This window comes from Sciurus vulgaris (assembly GCF_902686455.1).
Source record: "Sciurus vulgaris genome assembly, chromosome: 5".
In the NCBI taxonomy this organism is placed as follows: Eukaryota; Metazoa; Chordata; class Mammalia; order Rodentia; family Sciuridae; genus Sciurus; species Sciurus vulgaris.
This window is the reverse complement of record NC_136465.1, coordinates 18960922-18983802: the sequence shown is the minus strand read 5'-3', so window position 1 is coordinate 18983802 and position 22881 is coordinate 18960922. Positions and strand designations below refer to the sequence as shown.

Genomic DNA, 22881 nt, shown 5'->3' with positions numbered 1-22881 from the left:
ATTTACCCAAACTTGGTGGTCACCTGGCTCCCTTTTAAGGACACCCTTTCCTGGGCAAGGATCAAAAGCAGGGGCTGGTCCTCCCTTCTCTCCCCATCCCAGCTGAATTGGTTTCAGGCCACGGTTGCTCTGTCCTGGGTAAAGCCCCTCCATCCTCCAGAGGAATAGCCTACTTTCTGTTGGACTCTCAGTTCTGTCCAGCAACATTTCTTTCATTGTTTTCTCTGTTAAACTCTCTCTCCCCTACTGTTTTAAAACTGTTTTGCTTGCTTTAAGTCTTGAGGCTGAAATCTTCCCATTCATCTTCAGCACATTTCACTTAGCTGGCAAACACAATCAAGGCCCTCAGACACCCTCCACAGCCAGGGTTACAGGTTCTTTAGCGCTCCTCCCTGCCTCCTTCGCTTATTCCACAGGGGTTTCTCTTCCACTTGAGGCGCCTCAGTTCAGTGGCTCTGTTTGGTGGGCAGAATTCTTCTTCCAAGCATTCCAGTCCCCGTGCAGAATGACCAGTGCCATGAATATGTAGGATTTTACTTTCATGATGAGGTTTCATGACGGGACAGCTGATTTTAAGAAAGGGAGCTCACCTGCTTGGCCTCACCTAATTGTATGAGCCCTATAAATGAGGAGTTTTTCTCTGACTTGTGACTGAAGGGAAAATCCAAGGTTCAAATCACGAGGACTCAATGCACTGTTGCTGACTTCAAGGCAGAGAGGGGGTCACATGGAAAAGAATGTGAGTGGCCTCTAGAAGCTGAAAGCAGCCCTGCTGAGAAGAGGAGCCCTTCAGGGAAGAGGAGCTTACAGCCACAAGGACCTGAACCCCATCCACATGAAGAAGGAGGCTGGGAATGGATTTGTCCCTGAGCCTCCAGACAAGCCAGCTGACACCTTGCTTCAGCCTGGTCATACCCAGTTATACCTGTTTCAGAGACCCAGTCATGCCTACAGAACAGTGGCAGAGGAAATGGGTGTTTTAAACTACTCGGGGTAACAATGTGTTACACAGAAGTAGAAAATAAATATACTCTGGGTTCATGCTCATTTCTTTTTGGGAATCTTTCCATGGAATTATTTCCTATCCTCAGTTCCTTACTGCCCTACTGGTCCTTTGATTACCATCATTACCACCATCACCAACACCTCTAATCGTGATTGCATATGGTGGACATCATACCACACTTCATGTGAATCGTTTCATCTAAAGCTATAGGATCATAAAAGCCAGGAATCTTTAAAAAATGTAGATTGTTTTCATAATTTTTCATAATTTCTCTTTCTGAGGATTCATCACTTATGTATAAAAATGCATTGGATTTATGAGCATTGATCTTGTAACCTGCTACTTTACTGAATTCACTTATGAGTTCTAAAAGTTTTCTGGTGGAATTTCTTGGTTCCTCTAAGTATATAATCATATCATCCACAAATAGGGATAGTTTGAGTTCTTCTTTGCCTATTTGTATTCCTTTAATTTCCTTGGTCTGTCTAATTGCTCTGGCTAGAGTCTCAAGAACGATATTGAATAGGAGTGGTGAAAGAGGGCATCCCTTTCTTGTTCCAGTTTTTAGGGGGAATGCTTTCAGTTTTTCACCATTTAGAATGATATTAGCCATGGGCTTAGCATAGATGGCCTTTATAATGTTAAGGAATGTTCCCACTATCCCTATTTTTTCTAGTGTTTTGAGCATGAAGGGGTGCTGTATTTTATCAAATGCTTTTTCTGCATCTATTGAAATAATCATGTGATTCTTGACTTTAAGTCTATTGATATGGTGAATTACATTTATTGATTTCTGGATGTTGAACCAACCTTGCATCCCTGGGATAAAACCCACTTGATCGTGGTGCACTATCTTTTTAATATATTTTTGGATGCGATTTGCTAAGATTTTATTGAGAATTTTTGCGTCAATGTTCATTAATGGTATCGGTCTGAAATTTTCTTTCCTCGATTTGTCTCTGTCTGGTTTGGGTATCAGGGTAATATTGGCTTCATAGAATGAGTTTGGGAGGGTTCCCTCCTCTTCTATTTCATGGAATACTTTGAGGAGTATTGGAATGAGCTCTTCTTTAGAGGTTTTGTAGAACTCGGCTGAGAACCCATCTGGTCCTGGACTTTTCTTTGTTGGTAGGCTTTTGATGACCTCTTCTACTTCATTACTTGAAATTGGTCTATTTAAATTGTGTATGTCCTCTTCGTTCAATTTAGGCAATTCAAAAAAAAAATGTAGATTGTTAGTCTGTAGATCTGTGTTAGGGTTGAGAGTCCATCAAACTCCCAGTTAACACCTCTGCTCCTGATCTAAAACTGTATTTGTGAATATAATTCATGGAATTTGACTGGAATTTGTAGTTGCATGACTAGCCCTAATGAAGTGGTCTCTTAGGTACGTACCAGTTAGATAATAGATGTCAAGTGGTATTGACTTCAATTGCAATATCTGAGCAGTCTAATGTTTCTCAAGATGTAACCCAAGCAGTGGGGAAATGTAATAATTCCAGAGGCTCAGGAGGCTGAGACTGGAGGTTCACAAGTTCAAAACCAGCCTCGGCAACTTAGTGAGGCCCTGTCTCAAAATAATAAATAAAAAATGGGCTGAGGAAGTGCCCCTGGGTTCAATCCCTGATTAAAAAAGATATATCGTAACCTGAGGAAAATGACTTCAGTGCTGATTTCTAAATTCCTTCAACCATGAGATCAGAATTACTCAGGAACTTAGACTTCTAGTAAACTCCTGCATGATCTAAATGTGTTCCCCCAAAATTCACATGCTGAAATCTTATCCCCCAAGTTGATGGTATGAGGAGGTAGGAACCTTCAGGGGGTATAAAATGGTCTGATTCTGAAACTTTCTCAAAGTCTGTGTAAATTCCTGCCACTGGTATGTGAGAGTAAATGTGCATGTGTATGTACATGTTCAGTGAGGAAATGTATTCCAACAATTGGGATTTTATATTTTGTGTAAATATTAATCCTGCTTTGAATCTATATTGTTTGCTGAAGTTTTATTTTTAAAGCAGTCTAGACACTAAGCTGGTATGTATCTGTGTGTAACTTCAAATAATTATGTTTTCTTCACAGAAATAATTATTTCATTTCCATGAGAGCATTTTAAGCACAATTTTAAGTTTAAAACCATTTACAGGATGATTTTAAATATATACATACATCAACTCTGATCACTGATCTCCAGTAGTTGATAACCTATATTGTGTAGTAGTGTACCATTCTAAGTGATTATGGTACTATTACTCGTTTTTTTAATTTACCATTGTTACTTTAATTCTTTTTTATTATTACTATTTTATTTTTACAGACTGCATTTTGATTCACTGTACACAAATTGGATACATCTTTTTGTTTTTATAGTTGTACATGATGTAGATTCACACCATTCATGTAAACATACATGTCCATAGGGTAATGATGTCTGTCTCATGCCACCATTTTTCATAAACCCCTCTCATTTTCTTGTACGTAATCTAAAGTTCCTCCATTCTTCTCTCACCCCCACCCGACCACCCCCATTATATGTCATCATTCATTTATCAGGGAAAACATTCAGCCTTTGTTTTTTTGGAATTGGTTTATTTCACTTAGCATGATATTCTCCAGTTCCATCCATTTAGCTGTAAATGCCATAATATTATTTTTCTTCAGGACTGAATAATTTTCCATGGTGTATATATACCAGAGTTTCTTTATCCCATTCATCTGTTGAAAGGCATCTAGGTTGGTTCCATAATCTAGCTATTGTGAATTGAGCTGCTATAAACATTGATATGGCGGCATTACTATAGTATACTAATTTTAAGTCCTTTGGGTATAAACCAAGGAGTGGGATAACTGGGTCAAAAGGTGGGTTCATTCCAAGTTTCCTGAGAATTCTCCACACTACTTTCCAGAGTGGCTGCACCAATTTGCAACTCTACCAGCAATGTATGAATGTGCCTTTTTCCCCACATCCATGCCAACACTTATCATTGCTTGTTTTCTTGATAATAGTCATTCTAATTGGAATAAGATGAAATCTTAGGGTTGTTTTAATTTGCATTTCTCTAATTACTAGAAATGATGAGCACTTTTTTATATATTTGTTGATTGCCTATATATCTTCTTCTGTGAAGTATCTGCCCAGTTCCTTAGCCCATTTATCGATTGGGGTCTTTGTATTTTTGGTGTAAAGTGTTTTAAGTTCTTTATAAATTTTGAAGATTAGTGCTCTATCTGAAGGGTGTGTGGAAAAGATTTTCTCCCACTATGTTGGCTCTCTCTTCACATTCTTGATTGTATCCTTTGCTGAGAAAAAGCTTTTTAGTTTGAGTTCATCCCATTTATTGATTCTTGCTTTGATTTCTTGTACTCCAGGAGTCTTGTTAAGGAAATCTGATCCTAAGTCAACATAATGAAGATTTAGGCCTACTTTGTCTTCTATTTGGTGCAGGGTCTCTGGTCTAATTTCTAAGTCATTGATCCATTTTGAGTTGAGTTTTGTGCAGGGTGAGAGATAGGGGTTTAATTTCATTTTACTGCATATGGATTTCCAGTTTTGCCAGCACCATTTGTAGAACAGGCTGTCTTTTCTCCATTGTATGTTTTTGATTCTTTTGTCTACCATGAGGTGACTATATCTATGTGGGTTTGTCTCTGTGTCTTCTATTCTTTACCATTGGTCTACCTGTCTATTTTGGTGCCAATACCATGCTGTTTTTGTTACTATTGCTCTGTAGTATATTTTAAGGTCTGGCATTGTGATACTTTCTGCTTCACTTTTTTTCTAAATTAAGTCTATCCAAGTTCTTGCTAATAAATCCAGAAGAGATTTGACTGACTGAACAGGAACACAGTTCACTCATTTTCACAGCAATCTCAAGCTTTTATATTCAGGGAGGCAATGCCACAGAGTAGTACAAAACAAGATCTTTAGAGTGGGACAGTCATGAATTTCATTCTAGCTGTGTGGCATCCCTGGGGCAAATAACTTAAAACTCCCTAAATCTTAGTGTCTCTAGCTGTGAAATGTTATGAGCCAACCTCATGGATTTCTTGAGTGTAAATGTGTTTCCACCAGCATGACCACAAACAAGTGAAGAGTACACCATGCTGCTATAGTAGTGAGAGCTAAAACATCACTAGACAAGGGGAATTTTTCAGTCAATTGGAGTCTTCTGGAACCATTACTGCACTGCACATGTGCTACACCATCAGCCAATACATCATTATTCAGTACATGACTATATTTTACTTCTCTTAATTCCAGGAATAACAAATCTATTGCCCGTCTGGATATTTGTTTTCCTTAATCTTAGGTAGACATGTAGGCTCAACTAGATCAGAAGTTTGTTTGCTTGTTCATATTGTTACACACATCACATCTAAATTTGCTTATAGTCACTTAAAATATGTTCGGCTGCTTTTTTAAAGGAACCTCAGAGAATAGTTTCTACATTGGTCTTTTGTTAACTAAGGAAAAACAGTCCTTATTATTAACTTGGACTTATTCACATGATGTGAAGTTTAAGAGATATATATGTGCTAAAAAGTCCAGTTATTTGAAGTATAATGATTTAATATCAAAGAGCTAATGGTTTCAAGAAAAAAATATAAGAAATTTAATTCTATTCCTATTGATTTACACTTTTTACTTTGCTAGCTAATCTGCCAGAATTCAAACCAAAGAAATAAAACACAGTTTGGTTTTTACAGAGAGATGAATTTTAAGAAATGCACTACAAAGTGCAAAAGGTTACACTCAATAAAGTTCTAATAAGCATGGTATTGTAGATGACTCAGACATTCTTTGAATTCTATTCAAGCTCTTGAAAAACAATAATTACCTCTGCATTTCTTAAGAAAAAGTCAGAAATTGCCATTGCATTCTGTTAATAAAATATTTTAAACCCTTTTTTCAGGACTTTTTATTCAGGGCAACTGAACAACCTTCCCTGTTTGACACCACTTTTCTTATTTTGTTCCCCCTCACAAAATTAAAATAAAACTGCCTGTACTTCTTTCTCACTAATTTGAATTATATTGACAATATCCTCATAATCTGGTACTAAAGCTGATTCAAAATATCTGAGCATAACTCACCGAAATTGTGTTCAAGGTGTTCCTTTCAACAAGATAGGAGATGAGCACTTTGTAATGACAATTCTGATTTCTTTTTAGTCTGAGAATATGCAACAGTTGAAAGAATTTAAGATACTTTCTATCATTAATCAAATTAAACTTTATTCTATCTATTGTCTATGAATTTTCTATAGAAATCCCTAATTTAAAGTCCAGTGGGAGGGTAGTGAAACAAGTCAGGAAGCCCAGTGTCTCAGCAGCAGGAGGAAATGCCTGAGGTTCCTCTTCTTTTGTTTTATGTGGAGGAATAATCAAGACTGCTGGAGACCAGTTGGTGGAACTCAGATACCCAAAATCGTGTGTTGCTTGCTGGTAACTTTTGGGCTAAAAAGGAAAAATAAACTGTCCCTTTAAAACAATGAAGATGACATTTTGTAAGACAATATTGTTCTGTTTGAAAAAGAGGTAGGTTTGAGTGTCTAAGGGTTGGTCATGATTTAAGGGTCACAGCAACTATCTCCAACTGGAATGGAGACCTTAAATTGAGAGCAGAATGCAAATTAATAACAATAGTGAAATTAAGAAAAACTTCAATTCAAATGGGTTCAAGGCAGGTCTGTATATTGTGCATACTCCCAGGCACTTAAAGAACGTTTAGCTCAACTTGGACCTATAAGGGAAAGCAAACCTTAGAACTGAATTATTAAAAATTTTCCTTAAATCTTTTTAATAAATGTGACAAGTCATTTTAAATTTTTTGATGAAAATGCTATATATTTTTTTAAAAACTCTAGCTATTGTGAATTGAGCTGCTGTGAACATTGATGTGGCTGCATTACTGTAGTATGCTGATTTTAGGTCCTTTGGGTATAAACCGAGGAGTGGGATAACTGGGTCAAAAGGTGGGTCCATTCCAAGTTTTCTGAGGAATCTCCACACTACTTTCCAGAATGGCTGAACCAATTTGCAACTCCACCAGCAATGTATAAGTGTGCCTTTTCCCCCACATCCTCACCAATACCTATGATTGCTTGTATTCTTGATAATAGCCAGTCTAATTGGAGTAAGATGAAATCTTAGGGTTATTTTAATTTGTATTTCTCTAATTACTAGAGATATTTAATACTTTTTCATATATTTATTAATCTCCTGTATGTCTTCTTCTATAAAATGTCTGTTCAGTTCCTTGGCCCATTTATTGATTGGGTTTTTTGTATTTTTGGTGTAAAGTTTTGTAAATACCTTTAGAACAAAAAAATTTTTAAAAATTTAAATTAAAAAAATACCATTAAAGTATAGTAGTTTCAATAGAACAAGTTGTATAACATTAACCTGAGGGGAAGAAAAAAATTCTCTAATCTATAAATGAGGGTAGATCAGAATATGAGGAAGGAAAGGCCAACACCAGCTTTGCTGACCCTGCTCTGTCAAAAATGGCAGTATTGGGGCTGAGGACAGTACAATGTATGTTCTCTGTTGATAACTAGGCAGAACCAAAATTAATCAGATTTCCCTAGGTTTTTTAAAAGTTTCCTCTGTCCAGATTGACTTTTCTCCCCAAAGAGGAAGAGTAATATTTCTAAGAAGGAAGCTATAGAATCAGGCAGGTCTGTAACACATGCAGGCTACATACCCTTGGGCAAGATATTTATCTTTTCCACCTCTCAGTGTCCTTATCTGGAAAAACATAACAGCACATAACCTGAAGTCTTTCAAAGGGATTAAATGAAATAATGGGAAAAAAAGTATGTCAAAATGCCTGACACATAACAATTATTATTTTTACCACCCATAAAAACAAAATACTTATTGACTGAAGCTGTATAACATTTAGAAAAGTAACTCATAAAAATTATTTATTTATTTGTACGTATATGTAAAAACTGTATCTTTTATAGTAGATACAAAAAGATAAAGCTGCGATGTTTCATAAAATCATGGCTGGGAAATATTTTGTAATATTTTATTTTTTATTGTTTTATTGTTAAAGTTTTTATTGTTGTTATTAAAAGATAAACTGTCCACCAGTCCTGAAAAAATGAAGCAAATGTTTTGTCTCTGAGATAATTTCCTATGACTGGGTGTGTAATTAGTGTTGTGTTTTCTGGGATTGATAGCAAGATTGATATCCATTAACTATTAAGGAAACAACCTTGGCCCTTGTTCCTAGAAGAAGCATCTGCAGCCGGGGCAAGTGTGTTGGGAGGTTTTCTGCCAATGGAATGTAGGTTAGCCCAGAGAGCAGAGCCAAGTTGTAACGCTCCAGGAAGCTTCTTCAAGTTCATATGATAGGATCACAATCCAGTTAGTTCTTTCTGGGCATTGACTCCCAGGGGTAGAGGAGAGACAGAGGCAATCCCAAAGGCTAGAGAATTTGAAGCTGCCTCTTAGAGTTAAGGTTATTGAAGATCAAGAATGTGCTCTTAGGAATCAACAGCTCTTTGGTTTATTTCTTCTCAGTCTCCCAAGGTCAAGAAAAGTGGTTTGAATAATTCCCTTTGTCCCATCTCTACTAAGAACCAAGCCAAAGGTCTTTGAGCGCTGGTTCCTTTTGCTTTAGTATTCTTTTGTGCTTGCATTTTTGTTGTTGTTGTTGTTGACAAAAGAGAGGATTCCCTTGCACCTCTTCTCAAGTATGATTCTTGATGGGAAAATACCCCAAATGTGCCTATTCTGATAGAGGACCGAAAGATCATGTCCCACTGCTCAACAGCACAGCCAGCTCCTGTGACTGAAAGACACAGAAGGCAGCAGGGTTCTGCTCTCCCTCTTTTTCTTCCTTTAGCCCTGAGTTGCCTGATCACATTGAACATCTCATCTTTAGACCCAGTTACTTCCCCCAGGGGCTCATTTTAGAACGCGACAGCAAATATATTGGACAATAATAAAACTTTATATTTGAATAAAGATACTTCTTGGGAAGGCAACATCAGTCATTTGTATTTTATTTTATTTTTTTTAAATATACTTTTTAGTTGTAGGTGGACATAATACCTTTATTTTGATTTGTGTGTGTGTGTGTGGTGCTGAGGGTCGAACTCAGGGTCTCACGCGTGCTCAGAGAGCACCCTATCACTGAGCCACAACCCCAGCCCTGTATTTTATTTTTAATATTATATACTGTCCTCAGACACTTAGGAATACAGGTAAAGAGAAAATATGGGAGAATAACTGTGGGAGATAAGCATTCTTCTCTTATTCATAAAAGCATTACAAAAACACCCAGATCTTTTATTTTTTCCAGAGTTAGTGTTTGTTTCCTCTGGAGAGCACTCTTCCTGTGCATTCCTCTTTGGTTTCTCTGGGTGAGAATAGAAATCTCACGAGGAACACTATGTCAATTCAAAAGTGTCACCACGCCTCCTGGGTAAAAATCTCATCTTCTGTGATACACCTTTTAGGGGTATTTGATTGTTTTATAACTTGTCAGGAAATGGCTGGAGTTCCAACTCTTACTATGATCACATACTTAGGCGAGAACTCATTGATAATCATAGAAAGAGACTTTACAACATAAATTAAGGCAAAAAGCAATCTTGAACCAGTCATTCAAGATTCAGAACACAGGGAAATTTTTTTTTTTTTTTGGGGTGCTGGGGATCGAACCCAGGGCCTTGTGCTTGCAAGGCAAGCACTCTACCAACTGAGCTATCTCCCCAGCCCTGAAAAATTTTTAAAAAGGAAAAAAATCCTTCGCCAAATACCAAAATATACAGCAGACCTGCCTTCACCCATGCCATTTGTTATTACCATTTTAGTTACCCAGGAAAGGAGGAGAAGAAGAATGGCTGTGGTTAGCTCACCACTGGACACTCTTCTAGAAGATTCAACAATTGAGCTCACACAAGCCAATTCCAGCATACCACTGTTTCCAGGTGATGATCCCCTAATGAGTGCTTTCAATAAATAAAATGGAAGTGGTTGCAAATGACCATACTTACTTTGACATAACCTGTGTCTAATGAAGTTGACCTCATAATCCCTCTCTTGTTTTCTATTAACCCATTTAAATGGTTATTGTACTTGTTATCAGGAAATTTGAGCCCTTGAGGCTACATAATATGCAGTGGGGAGTATTTCTTAGGAATTTTTCATCTGAGTGGGGTAATAATTTTCATCATACAGATACATTTTCTCGAAGTAAAAATTGGCTAGCAGTGGAGTTTTTATCCATCTATGGACATGTATGCTATTATTTCTTCAAAGAATTAGCAAATATAAGAACCTTAGAGGTTTTCTTAGATCATCTTAACTGGTGCAGTGAAATAATCACATCAGCCACCAGAAATTTTTCAAGCAGCTTAATACATACTTTGCACCCTTTGCATATTCATTTTCCTTCATTCTTTTTTAAAAATATTTTTTAGTTATAGATGGACATGATATTTTTATTTATTCTTTTAATTTTATGTGGTGCTGAGGATTGAACCCAATGCAAGGCAAGTGCTCTACCACTGAGCATCCTACCCTTGATTTTCTGAGTCTGGTTTATTTCACTTAATGTTCTCAAGTTCATCCATTGTCCAGCAAATGATGCAATTGTGTTCTTCTTTGTGGCTGAATAACACTCCACTGTATGTATATGATACATTTTTTTTATTCCTTCATCCGTTGATGATCACCTAGGCTGGTTCCATAACAACACACAATTTGGCATGGAATTTCATGAAGTTTTACTGTTTACAGGTTAAAAAAAAAAATCAATGCTCCAGAGAAACTCAGTTTGGATAAACCTTAGTGAATAAAATTAATTAGCATTATCTTGGGGAAGTGTTAATTTAATCTTGGACAAGACTGTCCCAGACCTAAGAATAATCATGTTCTTACTCCAAGAACAAGAATAACCTCTGAAAAGGTAGAGCAGTAAGAACAGAATCCATATCATGAACATTTACCTCACCAGGGGATTTCCTAGGGCTGCCTTGATTTCTGTTCTCAGATTTCATTAAGAGTAGAATGAACTATAAAGATTTGCAATTCAGATCCCAGAAAAGAATTGCATCCTGACTGATATATAGTGAAATAGGAACTATAAAGCTTCCTCATTTAAAGTTTCTCTTTTACTACACATATAAAATATAAATGTTAAAATTGTGCTCAGAATTCTATAAGCACATTTATGATCCCAATGACATGAGAATACCACTTGTATTTTACCTCTGAGGTTTATATTGCCCTGAACAATTCAATGTAATTAGAGTCTTGCAATGTGCAGTGAGAAGATGCATGTCTACTTTATAATGAACGGAAGATGAGAATAAGCTTATAAAATGGCCATTCGTGTTCTTATTATAGCAATACTCTTATTATCATGTTCATAATGAACACCAGGGAAGTATAGAGTGAGAAACTTAATTCTGAAATGGTCAATACATGAAGTCAAGGTAAGATACATGATTACATATTAATTCTCTAACTACGGTTATACATATAATCTCTTTCTCTCCTACTATGAGTATATTTTAGATTGCACCAAGATTTCACATTTGGCAAAACATCCTTAGAAACATCATTTTACTTTTTTGCATTATTAGTTAAGGTAAATGTGCTATTTGTATAATTTGATACATGTGCTTATAATAGTCTAAGGAACACAATGAGATGTAATTTTTTCTAAAAATTCTGGAATAAATCGAATCTCTACATTTACATTTAACTGAAATTTGAAATATAGACTATATATATATAGACCATAGACTATATAGTCAAATACTATAGACTATAGTCTATATATATATATAGACTATATATATATATATATATATATATAGTGTGTGTGTGTGTATGTATGTGTGTATGTGTGTTTATTTTTCAACTTCTTAAGTACCTAATGGAATTTGAAGAATCAGGACAATTTTGAGACAAAGTACCAAATAATGTAATTTGGCCTTAAAGATTCAATTAAGAAAAAAGTTTTTCTCTATATATAATCTAGGTAATTGCTGCAATTTTCCTCCTGACAATATATTCCTAGTTACTTTTACGAACTTTTTAAAGCCAAAGTATAAGTAATATTTTTTTCTTTGCCAATTGTTAGAATAGAATTTTTTGAAAGCTGATTTCAAAAAATGACTATGTATTAATCGTATAGGTCATACAAATGTGAAGTAAAAGTAATGAATAAAATGGAAATACCTGAATAATGCAAAGTAAGAAAGCCTTTTCTGGAGAAATAAAATTCAAGGAAGACAGGCTTTATTTAAAAAAAAAAAAAAAAAAAGCTAGCCTGAAATTATATAGAAAATCACCCAATTTTCCAGTTTATTTAGCCAGTTAAGAGTAGAGCATGTCCATAAAAAGGGGTACTTTAATTCCTGTCCTATTGCCCTATCTCCCATTACAGAAACAATATAAATTATTTTTTGACTAGAAAAGACTAATGACATCTTACAATACATTGAAAAAAAAGTGAGAACTCTAAAAAATTTGATTTAGTGTTTTTTTAATCACAGCACAAAAAAATTCTGTGAAGCATATTCCAATAAACAAACAAACTCAATATCTAAATTGGGTGTGGAGAAGGGGAAGGGGAGGAACAAGGCCATTTGTTCCATTTGTTGGTTGCAGAATTATTGGAAATGAATAATTTGTTAGGTCATCAATGTTCTCAGATCATGTGTGGTGACTTTTTATATGTCAGCTTGGTGAGGCTGCATATTTCCCAGAAGTCCCTTCATTGTATTTCCAGTTAGAGAGGGCAACAAAGTTTATGGTGGGACCCATAAATGATAGGACAGAAACCACAGCTGTCTGTCATTCAGATGTGTTGTCACCTGCTGGCTCATCTACTGGAGAAAGGCCACCTTCCAACCTGTAGCTTCTCTTTCCCCTGATTCTCCTTCACCTTCTCTGACTCCCAGCCTTGATGATAGTGAGCTCCAGAGTCTGAAGGTCACCAACATCTTCAAAGTCAGAGGTAGCAAGAACTAATATAAATTCTAACCTGTTCTCTGAGCTCAAACTCATGCCTGTGAGCTTATCCTTATCCTCTTCTTTACATCCATTTTCCCTCCCTCACTTCCTGCCTGGCAGAGTTTAAGCTACAGTATCAACATATCATCAAGAGGAAAATTATAGCAATTTCCTAGATTGTTCATAAAGAACATAGAAGCAAGAGGATCATGAGTTCAAAGCCAGTCTCAGCAATTTAGCAAGGCCCTAAGCAACTTACCAAGACCCTGTCTCAAAATAAAATATAAAAAAGGGCTGGAGATGTGACTTAGTAGTTCAATCCCCAGTACATACACAAACACACACACACACACACACACACACACACACACACATTTTTCTTAATTGGATCTTTAAGGCAAAAATTTTCATTATTTGGTCTACTTTATCTCAAATTTGTCCTGATTCTCCAAATTCTTTTATGTGCACAAGAAGTTATATACAAAAACAACAGAAACTAACCAGCTGCTACAATTGTGTAATGTCAAATCTATATAACAAACCCCATTAACAAGTCAATATGTGCCTTAGAGGTTCTGTTGCATGACGAAAACCCAACTGATATACTAAACAGACTAAACATTTTATTAGCTTTCAAACTTAGTATTTTTCTAATTTTTAAACGATTATCTTGTAAGTTTAAATAATTTTGGGCTTGCATCCCACTATTCTAGTAGTAATATTTGTGGTTCTCTCATTAGATGTAGTTTTAGTTGCAGAAGTATGCACAGACACATTGTAAGATGTTTTCCATGGAGTCTAAAACTTAAAATTGGTTTAATAATTGTGAACCTGCAACCTCAAGAAGCAAAATGCATCTTCCTATTTAAGTTCTATTAAGTTTAGCAGAAATATGTTTTACTGATGAAAAACTTACCACTTTCCCAAGAAAACTAATTGTAAAATGAAATATTACCAATATTCCAACCCCCAATGACTAAATTAGAAACTTTAAAAATTGGATGCCCCATAAAAATAAAATTGCGGTGAATTTCTGAGTTAGTTTTAAAAAAGAGTTCTGCTTTTTAATGCATAGAAATGAAATTTTCTATTTACTCAATTCTGCACTGCAATAATACTCAAAGGAAGCACCTTTTAATACTAACCTTATCGCTGGTTCTGAAACCCTTGGGGAAAACTCTCATCAAATTATCAAGGTGTAATTAGAAAAAGTTGTCAGCATATGTGCTAACAGCAGAACCAAAAAGGAAAAATTCTTCAGTTACTTTGGGAAGAAAGTAAAGGCATCACTCTCTACTCAAGGGAAGGACTAGAATAAACTAGTCCTAATGAGTGAAAGAGAGAATAATGGATCCCCATCTTTTGGAGACAAAGATGTCTACATCCTGATTCCCAAAACCTGAGAATATGTTTTGTTACATGGCAAGAGAAAGATAAACTGGCAGGTAAAATTAAAGCTTGCTAATCAGTTATTTTTTAAATGCAGAGATTTTCATGGCTGATCTCAGTAGGCTCAGTATAATCACAAGCATCCTAAAATTAGTAGAAGGAAGTAGAAATTCAAGACCAGAGGGTTAGCTTCATGAGAAAGACTGAATCATCATCCATGTTGACTCTGAAGATGGAAGAAGGTTACAGGCAAATCAATGCCAGCAGTCTGTAGGATTTTGAATATGGAGGGAAACAGATTATTCTTCAGAGCCTCCAGAAGGAATACAATCCTGGTGACACCTTGATTTTAGCCAGTGGGGCCCTTTTCAACTTCTCACCTCCAGAATGGGAGGATGAAAGTTTGGTTTTGTAAGCTGCCAAGTTCCGGTAATTTTTCCAATGGAAATAGGAATCGAGTACACATGATATTAGAACAAGATGAGCAGTCGAAGTCAGCAACTTCCAGAGAATGCTTTTGGGCTCACAAAGGCTCTAGCAATTATCCTGGAAGTGAAGAGAGAAAATGGAAATAAATGAGCAGTTACATCAACTCTCATAAAGGAAATGTACCCATATTGAGAAAAATCATAAGAAAATTCCATATTCCCAAGTTTCTAGCTTTTATATAAGAAAAAAGAAAAACAAAATTTTAAAGAGGAGAAAAAAAAAAGATTTAAATTAACATGTGCAACATTGATTTAACTTACATCTCTATGTTCCCCATTGCATTATATCCTTTGATTATGTGAAGTTCATTTCAGCTCAATGTAGATTAAATTGAATAGTGACATTCCCAACTGGACTACCAGATGGAATCACATTTTAATTAAGTTTTCAACCAGCATACAGATGTGCTTCTTGTGATCATTATCAAGAAATCATTTACTTTCCGAAAATGAGAAGCCCTGGTGGCAGATTGTAACATAGAATGATTGATCACATCATGAGATCATTAACCTTAGAATGCTTTTAATCATTTATTGACCAAACGAACAAAAAGCTTATGGACTAGCATTGAATATATTTGAGACATGTTATCGGTACTTCTTGAAAGATTAAATTAAAGAAAATATTTGCATAAAATAATGATCTGTTTGTGTATACTATTAACTTCCAGAAAGTCACATGGCTTCTGAATTTAAACCATTTCATACATTATTGAAAGCATATGCCACTGGAACAAAAGAATTTACCTAGTTGCCACATTTTTCTTCATCACCATCAAATAATTCCAATTCATATTTGATGACTTAAGAATAATAAGTCTTTACATTTCAAACCTTTACACTTTGAAAAAGAAACCAGCATGAATAATTTATCCTTAAGTGGAAAAAAATTAACTGAACATAAATGAGACATAAAAGATAATTAAAATTATATTGAAAGGATAAAACTGCTCATACAACTTATTACTTGCTGTCAATGTTTACTTCAGTGCTTTTCAAGCTATAACTAGTAACTCTAGTAGCTAGGACTTTAGATATTTTTTAAACACCTAGTAATAATAAGAAGTTAATGTTTAAAAACATTTCATTGGCTTATTCCAAACTTTATAAGTGAAGGTCAAGCGTAAAATATTTCTATATTTATTATTTGTTGAGTTACTTTAGTAGGCTCAGTATCAAATGGGGGAAAAGCATCTACATGTCTTTGAAAAGTGTTAGACTGTGAGAGAATACAGGCAGGCATTTTAGGCAATCAGAAGCAAACCCAGATTTTTTTTGGTGTGTGGTTTAAGGTGTCAAGGTATAAAGCATTCATCATCTACTTCATCTTTACTCCTAAAAGCCAAAGCACATCTATTAACCTAGATATAAAATGTTCACTGAATGAATTGAGAGTGCACTTTAGGTTTCTGTCCTTCCGGTGTTATAAATTATCTACTAAGGGAAATTGAGATTCTTCTTCCAGCTCCCTAAGTAACCATGGAAAAGACACCCAAGGACTGCTGGTTTCAGTTTATCCATTGGAGAAAAAAGTAATCTCAATATTGTAAGTTCGTGCGTAAGTCTCCTTTTTTAGTTAAAAAAAAAATATCTCTGATAGATGTCCAGTTCTTAAAGCTGATCTTGGTGGGAAGTCCTTGGTCAAACTGGAGCTGGAGTGGGAAGAGTAAACCCCACTCAGGTTGCTCCATCCCTCTACACCCAGAATCCTTGAGGCTACTCAGAGCCCAGATTGAAAACTGTGCCTTCCTCTGCCTACTCCAGTTCAGCTTGTCCTGTTTGAATGTACCTCCTTGTAATTATTAGGACAGCAATAGTTGCACCCCAGCTGACTTTTGCCTTCCAGAACCTTCCACACCTCAGTCCATAGCCACCTTGGCTATCTGGTCTTGCAAATATTTGGTTTTGAATAAAAGAGTTCCAGAAAGAGAAAACCAATGGAAAAAGAAAAGAAATAGGAAAAGAAAGAAAATACTAGATAAGAAAATTAATTAATAGATTTCTATTCTTAATAACTCTTATTTAATTTTCTCTTTCTGTAGAATCCCATAATGCATATTTTAATATAACTAAACAGAAACATCATATTGTAAACTAATAAACTGATTTCAATGCAGGAACGATTGCTTTGAAATATCACTTTGACCCTTGTAAGAGACTGTTCTCAAGCTCTCCTAGTGAACAAATGACATTTAGTGAATGCAGTGAGGCACGTTGGTGCTTCAGTCCTCAGTGTACGTAACTACTCATTCATTCTTTACCTATGCGGCAAAAATAACCACTTGGTTCAAAGATCATTTAGTCAAGCAAATGTAAAATAAATACTAAAATGTCCTCTATCCTGCTCATCAACAAAATTCTTAATTCATTAAAAATAACTGTTTCTGAAGCTGTGAAAGCAAGGTTAGACTGTTGTGTTTCTATAGTAGTTCTACTTCTTTCAAAGACGTCTCACTTTTTCCTTTCAACATTTGCTATTCCTGAGTTTAGACAGGTGATATTTGAATAAAGCTGCTCCAGAAAGAGAAAACTAATAGAAAATAATGACATAAGTTTAGACAAATGTAGCACCTGTCTTCTTAGACAATCTACTCTTTGACTTTCTGTAGACCAGCTTTCCTAGTTTGCAAAAAGTGACATCATTATTATAGACTCAAAATGGGAATGGGCAAAGCATGTAAATCTCTGACAAGCTAGATTTAGCCCAATCAATATTGATAATGTTGAGATTCACATTTTCTCTAAAGTTTATTCAGCAATTCGCTGGCAGTAACTGTGTCCTAATACAATTTAAAGTTCAGGTGAAGTGCCTGGTTTGCCCTAGCTTCATGGTGCTCCAAGTATCTTCAGATAAAGACCCTGGGTCTATTTTGTGGGTTAGAAACCAAGACAAGACCAGGACATAGGAGAAATGATCATGGAGCTTGATGGTCATGAGAATGATCCCTTACTTTCATAATAGATGTTGGTAATGATTTTTGTGTGTTTGCCAGTTTGCACAATGACTTTTCCCCCAGAGAGTTAAGTTTGTCAATGTTACTGTTATGGTTTAGATCTGAGTTGTCCCCTAGAAACTCATGTTAGACAATGCAGGAAGGTGAAATGATTAGATTATAATCATTTGTAACCTAATTGGTGGATTAAGTCATTTGATTGATGGATAATTTGAATGGACTACTGTGTGGTAAATGTAGATAGGTGGGGCATGACTGGAGGAAATAGGTTACTGTGGGGATGCCCTTGGGCACTGTATCTTGTCCCTTGACCCTATCTCTCTGTTTTTTTTTTTTTTTTTTTTTCTTTTCTCTCTCTCTCTTTCTCTGCTTTCTACTTGCCATGAGCTGAGCAGCTTTCTTCTGGCCATGATGTTCTACTATAAACTCAGACCCAAAGTAATGGAATGAACCAACCATGGACTGAATCTCAAAAAATATGAACCCAAAATAAATTTTTTCTCCTCTGTGTTGTTCTTATCAAGTATTTTGGTCATAGTAATGGAAAGTTAACTAATATAGTTACTTGTTTTACAAAAATTTTGGTGGTAGGAAGAACTGAGTTTAAAAAACGTATGTATATTGAATAATGATCAATTTTAATTTTCATCCAACATACAAGCCTAACATCCACGTATAACTTCAACAGAACAAAGATAGGTAGCCCATTTCCTCTCCACCCTCTTGTCTACAGTCTTAAAGTTTATGATGAAAATAATTTAAAGTTTATTGGAAAAGTATCATTTTAAAAAATTTCTACACAATAGTTTTCTTTGACTTGACATTATTTCTGCTTTTTTTAGACATATTTTTAAATAACAGATTCCTGAAAGACTTTACTGAGGAATTTGAACATACACTTGGGAATATAAAACATGTTATTTGAATTTTACTTTGTCATTCTCAGAATTAGGGTGCAAAAGTTTTATATTTTTTTTCTATTCGGTTTTTTTGAAATTGACTTTCTCTTTGGTATACTTTCTAAACTGGAAGCCTATATTGATGTAGTTGATAGAGCCCTGGGAAAGGAATTAGACAAATAAGTTTGAATCCTATCTCCAACTGTACTAGCTTTATGATTTTGGACAAAGCATTCTTTTCTCCTCTATGTCTCAATGTTCACCCTCACATATGGGCTATTGTGATGGTCTTAGTCTAAATTGCTATAGTATTTTGTAAGCTACACATAACTATATTTGCTAAGTAGTATTTGAGTTACACTGAAAGAGCCACAGTAGCCTTAAAGTGAGAAGCATCTGGGTAAGTGGCAATTTATGCATACATAGGGTAAGTTCAGATTATTTAATAGGATAAAATTCCTCTCAGCATTCATTAAAGAGGATAAGGTCACCACCCAAATATCTATGTTCAGTAGGTAAGCACTAGTAATTTGGATTCAACTGATAATGTATTATTAGTAATTCCTGGGAAGACAAAGCCAGAGTGCACCTTGACCTAAATTCTGTATCTTCCAAGGAATCTCTTGTTCAGCACCAACATTACTGAGCTTTCTTACTTTTCCATCAAGGGTTTAGATTCTTTGCTATCTCCCTTCTGTGATAATGCTCTATTGTACTGCATTGCTCCCATATTTATTTTGGTGATTTTATTTCCCTTTACAGATGCCCAATAGCCCAAAGTACAAACATCAGTTGAACAAATTGTTTCACCTCTTGAGTTCTTTTCTTACAGGAAGAAAATTGGATCTTTCCACTGTGGTTCCCTTTTTATTTTTTTCTGCATGATCTGCCCAAAATGATAGCATCAGACACAGCAAGACAGTTGTGTTTACTGCTGGTGTTAAACTTGGAAATTAAGTTGATGGAGAAAAACAGGAGCCCTAGATAGTCAGGGACTGAACATGAACCATCTATTTAAGTTCATATCTGCCCACCATAACTTTTTAGGTAGGCTGACAAAGCAGGATTTTTACCTGATATTAGAAACACAAATCACACAGAATACAAGCTCATGACCTAGAGTATTTGAAGAACTACAAAAACTTCATTGACTGTAATATTTTACTTCCTGTCTACTATCAGCTAGCAAGTAGAAAGCAGCAATCTCAGTGGACCTGGTTGACCCAGAAATTTGGTTGAAAGTCTAAAACCAGGGTTTCTCAATAGTGATTGTGTTGGTAAGCTTTTTCATCACTGTGACCAAAATTCCTGAAAAGAACAACTTAGAGGAGGAAAAGTTTATTTGGTCATCTGATTTCAGAGCCTCAGTCCATGGTCAGATACCACCATTGCTCTGATTTTGAGGTGAGGAAGAATATCATGGCAGAAGGGCATGGCAGTAGAAAGTTGTTCAGTCATGGCAGCCAGGAAACAGAGAGAGTTAGGAGCCAGGGACAAAGATAATATCCTCAAGGGCAGGCCTCCAGTGACCTATTTCCTCCAGCCACAACCTACCTGTCTACAATTACTGTGCAGTAATCTATTCAAATTATTCATCCATCAAATTAATCAATTAACTGATGAGGCTACTGCTATCATCTTTGCTTACCAGCCCTACCTCTAAACCTTGATGCATTGGGAGCCATGCTTCCAACACAGGAGTTTTCTGGGGGACATGAAATATCCAAACCATAAGAGTAGTGCTTTTGACACATTGGACCAGATAGTTCTTTGTGGTGTGGAGCTTTCATTGCATCATAGGATATTGAACAGCATCTCTAGTCTCAATGCACTGAGTGACAGTAGCCTTACCACCTCACCCCTACTCAATTAGATAAACCAAAAGTATCTCCAAGTATTGCTATATGTCCCCTAGGTAGTAAAATCATCCCTGTTTGCAAACCAGTACCATAAAACTAAAATTCATAGGGAGACTTGAGGCAAAATTGCAAAATTCATCTGTGATATTTTTGCTCTTCCCTTCCTGCTTCCTTCCCATCTCACCACTCTCTCCTCCAAGACTACTACTTCTATTTTTCCTGCAGAGCACTTTCTCCATCCTTCTGATATTAAAATCTAATCTCCATGCTTCTGAAAAATGAATTCTTGCTCCTGTGCATTTGTGAAATGACATTTTTACACTTTATCTAGGAGAAAAGCCTTTAATAAGGTTTAAACCAAAGCATTAAAATTTTAATTGTGGAATTTTATATATTGAGCTTTTTGTGAGGTTGGAGGAATGGATGGTGCAAAAATAAATTGATTTAACTTTCTCCAAAACTATCCCCAGATTCCAGGCAATAACGTGTAATTAAAACCTTGTCCACTTTTCATCATTGTGTCATATTATTAGTAATAACCCATTCATTCACTGGCATCTGGAAAATCCAGGTATCTAGTCTTCAAAATCTCATGCTGAATATTAGTATTTGTTGCTTCCCATCGAAGTTATTACTTTATTTTCTTCCAACCATAGCCACAGAGCTTACTTTTAGATAAATCCCTCCTGGCTACAGGAGTGATGCCCACAGCATAGATCTAATCCGAGAAGAATGAAGACTCTATTGAGTTCATAGAGAAGGAGAAACTCTTCCTTTCCTTCTGTACCTGAACAAGAAGAATGTAAGGATGGAGCTGCTGTCTGAGTCTATCACAGCTCTATGGAGTCTAAGAATAAAACCACGGAGAGAAAAGGAGCTCAGCAGAAAGGGGGGCAATCTGCTGCTGATTACACTTGTGACCCTTGAAAGCAACTCAGCACTGCACCCTCTAGTTTATTTATTTACTTATTGATTGATTGATTGATTTTTTACAGACTACATTTTGATTCATTGTACACAAATGGGGCACATCTTTTCGTTTCCATAGTTGTACACGATGTAGATTCATACCATTCGTGTAATCATACATGTACATAGGGTAATGATGTCTGTCTCATTCCACCATTTTTCATACCCTTTTCCTCTCATTTCCCTCTATATAATCCAAAGTTCCTCCATTCTTCTCTCACTTCCCACATCCCTGACCCCCTTACATATCATTCTCCACTTATCGGAGAAAACATTTGGCCTTTGGTTTTTTGGGATTGGCTTATTTCACTTAGCATGATATTCTCCAATTCCATCCATTTATTTTCAAATTCACCCTCTAGTTTTGAGTTAATGAATTCAGTTTAGTTTTCTGGATTTTTTTTTTTTTTTTTCATCCAGAAGAGTCTTGTTTGCTCACAAATAATCGTACCTTTCTCTGCCTCAGATCTGGTAAGTGATGTCTCTGTTCTGCTGCCATTACTCATTGGATGTTTGTGCTTGACATTGGTGCAATAATGGAAAAGCCACACAAAGGAGGATATTCCACAATGTTCTCAACCAGCAAATATTGATCCTATCAACACTGTCTACTCCAGAGTCTTGGTGTATCATAACCATAATAGAGTAAGGAGGAAACCATCTTGTTCACTCTTTGTCTTTGTCCCACTTGGTCTGCAGAGTGTGAAGGCCACATTACTTATAGCTCACAGAGGTATTAGAGAAAATATTTATAGCAACTGCAGTCAGCAGGACTCCCACATAGGAGATTTAAACATGTACTAGTAAGGCTCAGACTTCAGGGGCAAGATCCCCTCCAGGCTTCCTCACATCCCGGATCCAGAGTCCCTTAGGACATTTATGACATCTTATCTCCTGCAGAAAACCTTGAAAATGGAACTGTGGTGGTTAAAAAAGAAAAAAAAAAAAAAAAAAAAAAAAAAAAAAGCCAGCAACAACAGACTCAGGGAAAAGATATTTCCTTGAAAGTTACATGATTAAAATACTAAATTAAAATTTTAAAATGCCCATAGTATCCTTACTCAAGAAGATATCTGAGCAAACACCTAACTTAAAGTATTTATTATATCTTATTTTTTGTTAAATAATAAGTAGATGCGAAAGGATATTCATGAAATATATATATGGGTGTGTACTTTTAAAAATACACAGAAAAACTCACATATATTTTTGTTGCACATTGTTATTAAGTGTGCATATTTTCCATTTTATTGTTAAGGAAAAATTATTTTGTGAAATAGTTGTGGCAATTTAAATTTGAACTAACAAGATTTTACTTATAGCAATATATCC

At 35.7% G+C, this 22881-nt stretch overlaps 1 protein-coding gene across 4 annotated transcripts in view; it reads left to right on the top strand.

Moving 5' to 3' along the window:
* MARCHF1 (membrane associated ring-CH-type finger 1) overlaps nucleotides 1-22881 on the top strand; it is a 504553-nt gene that overhangs the window by 285850 nt on the left and 195822 nt on the right. The window lies entirely within an intron of this gene.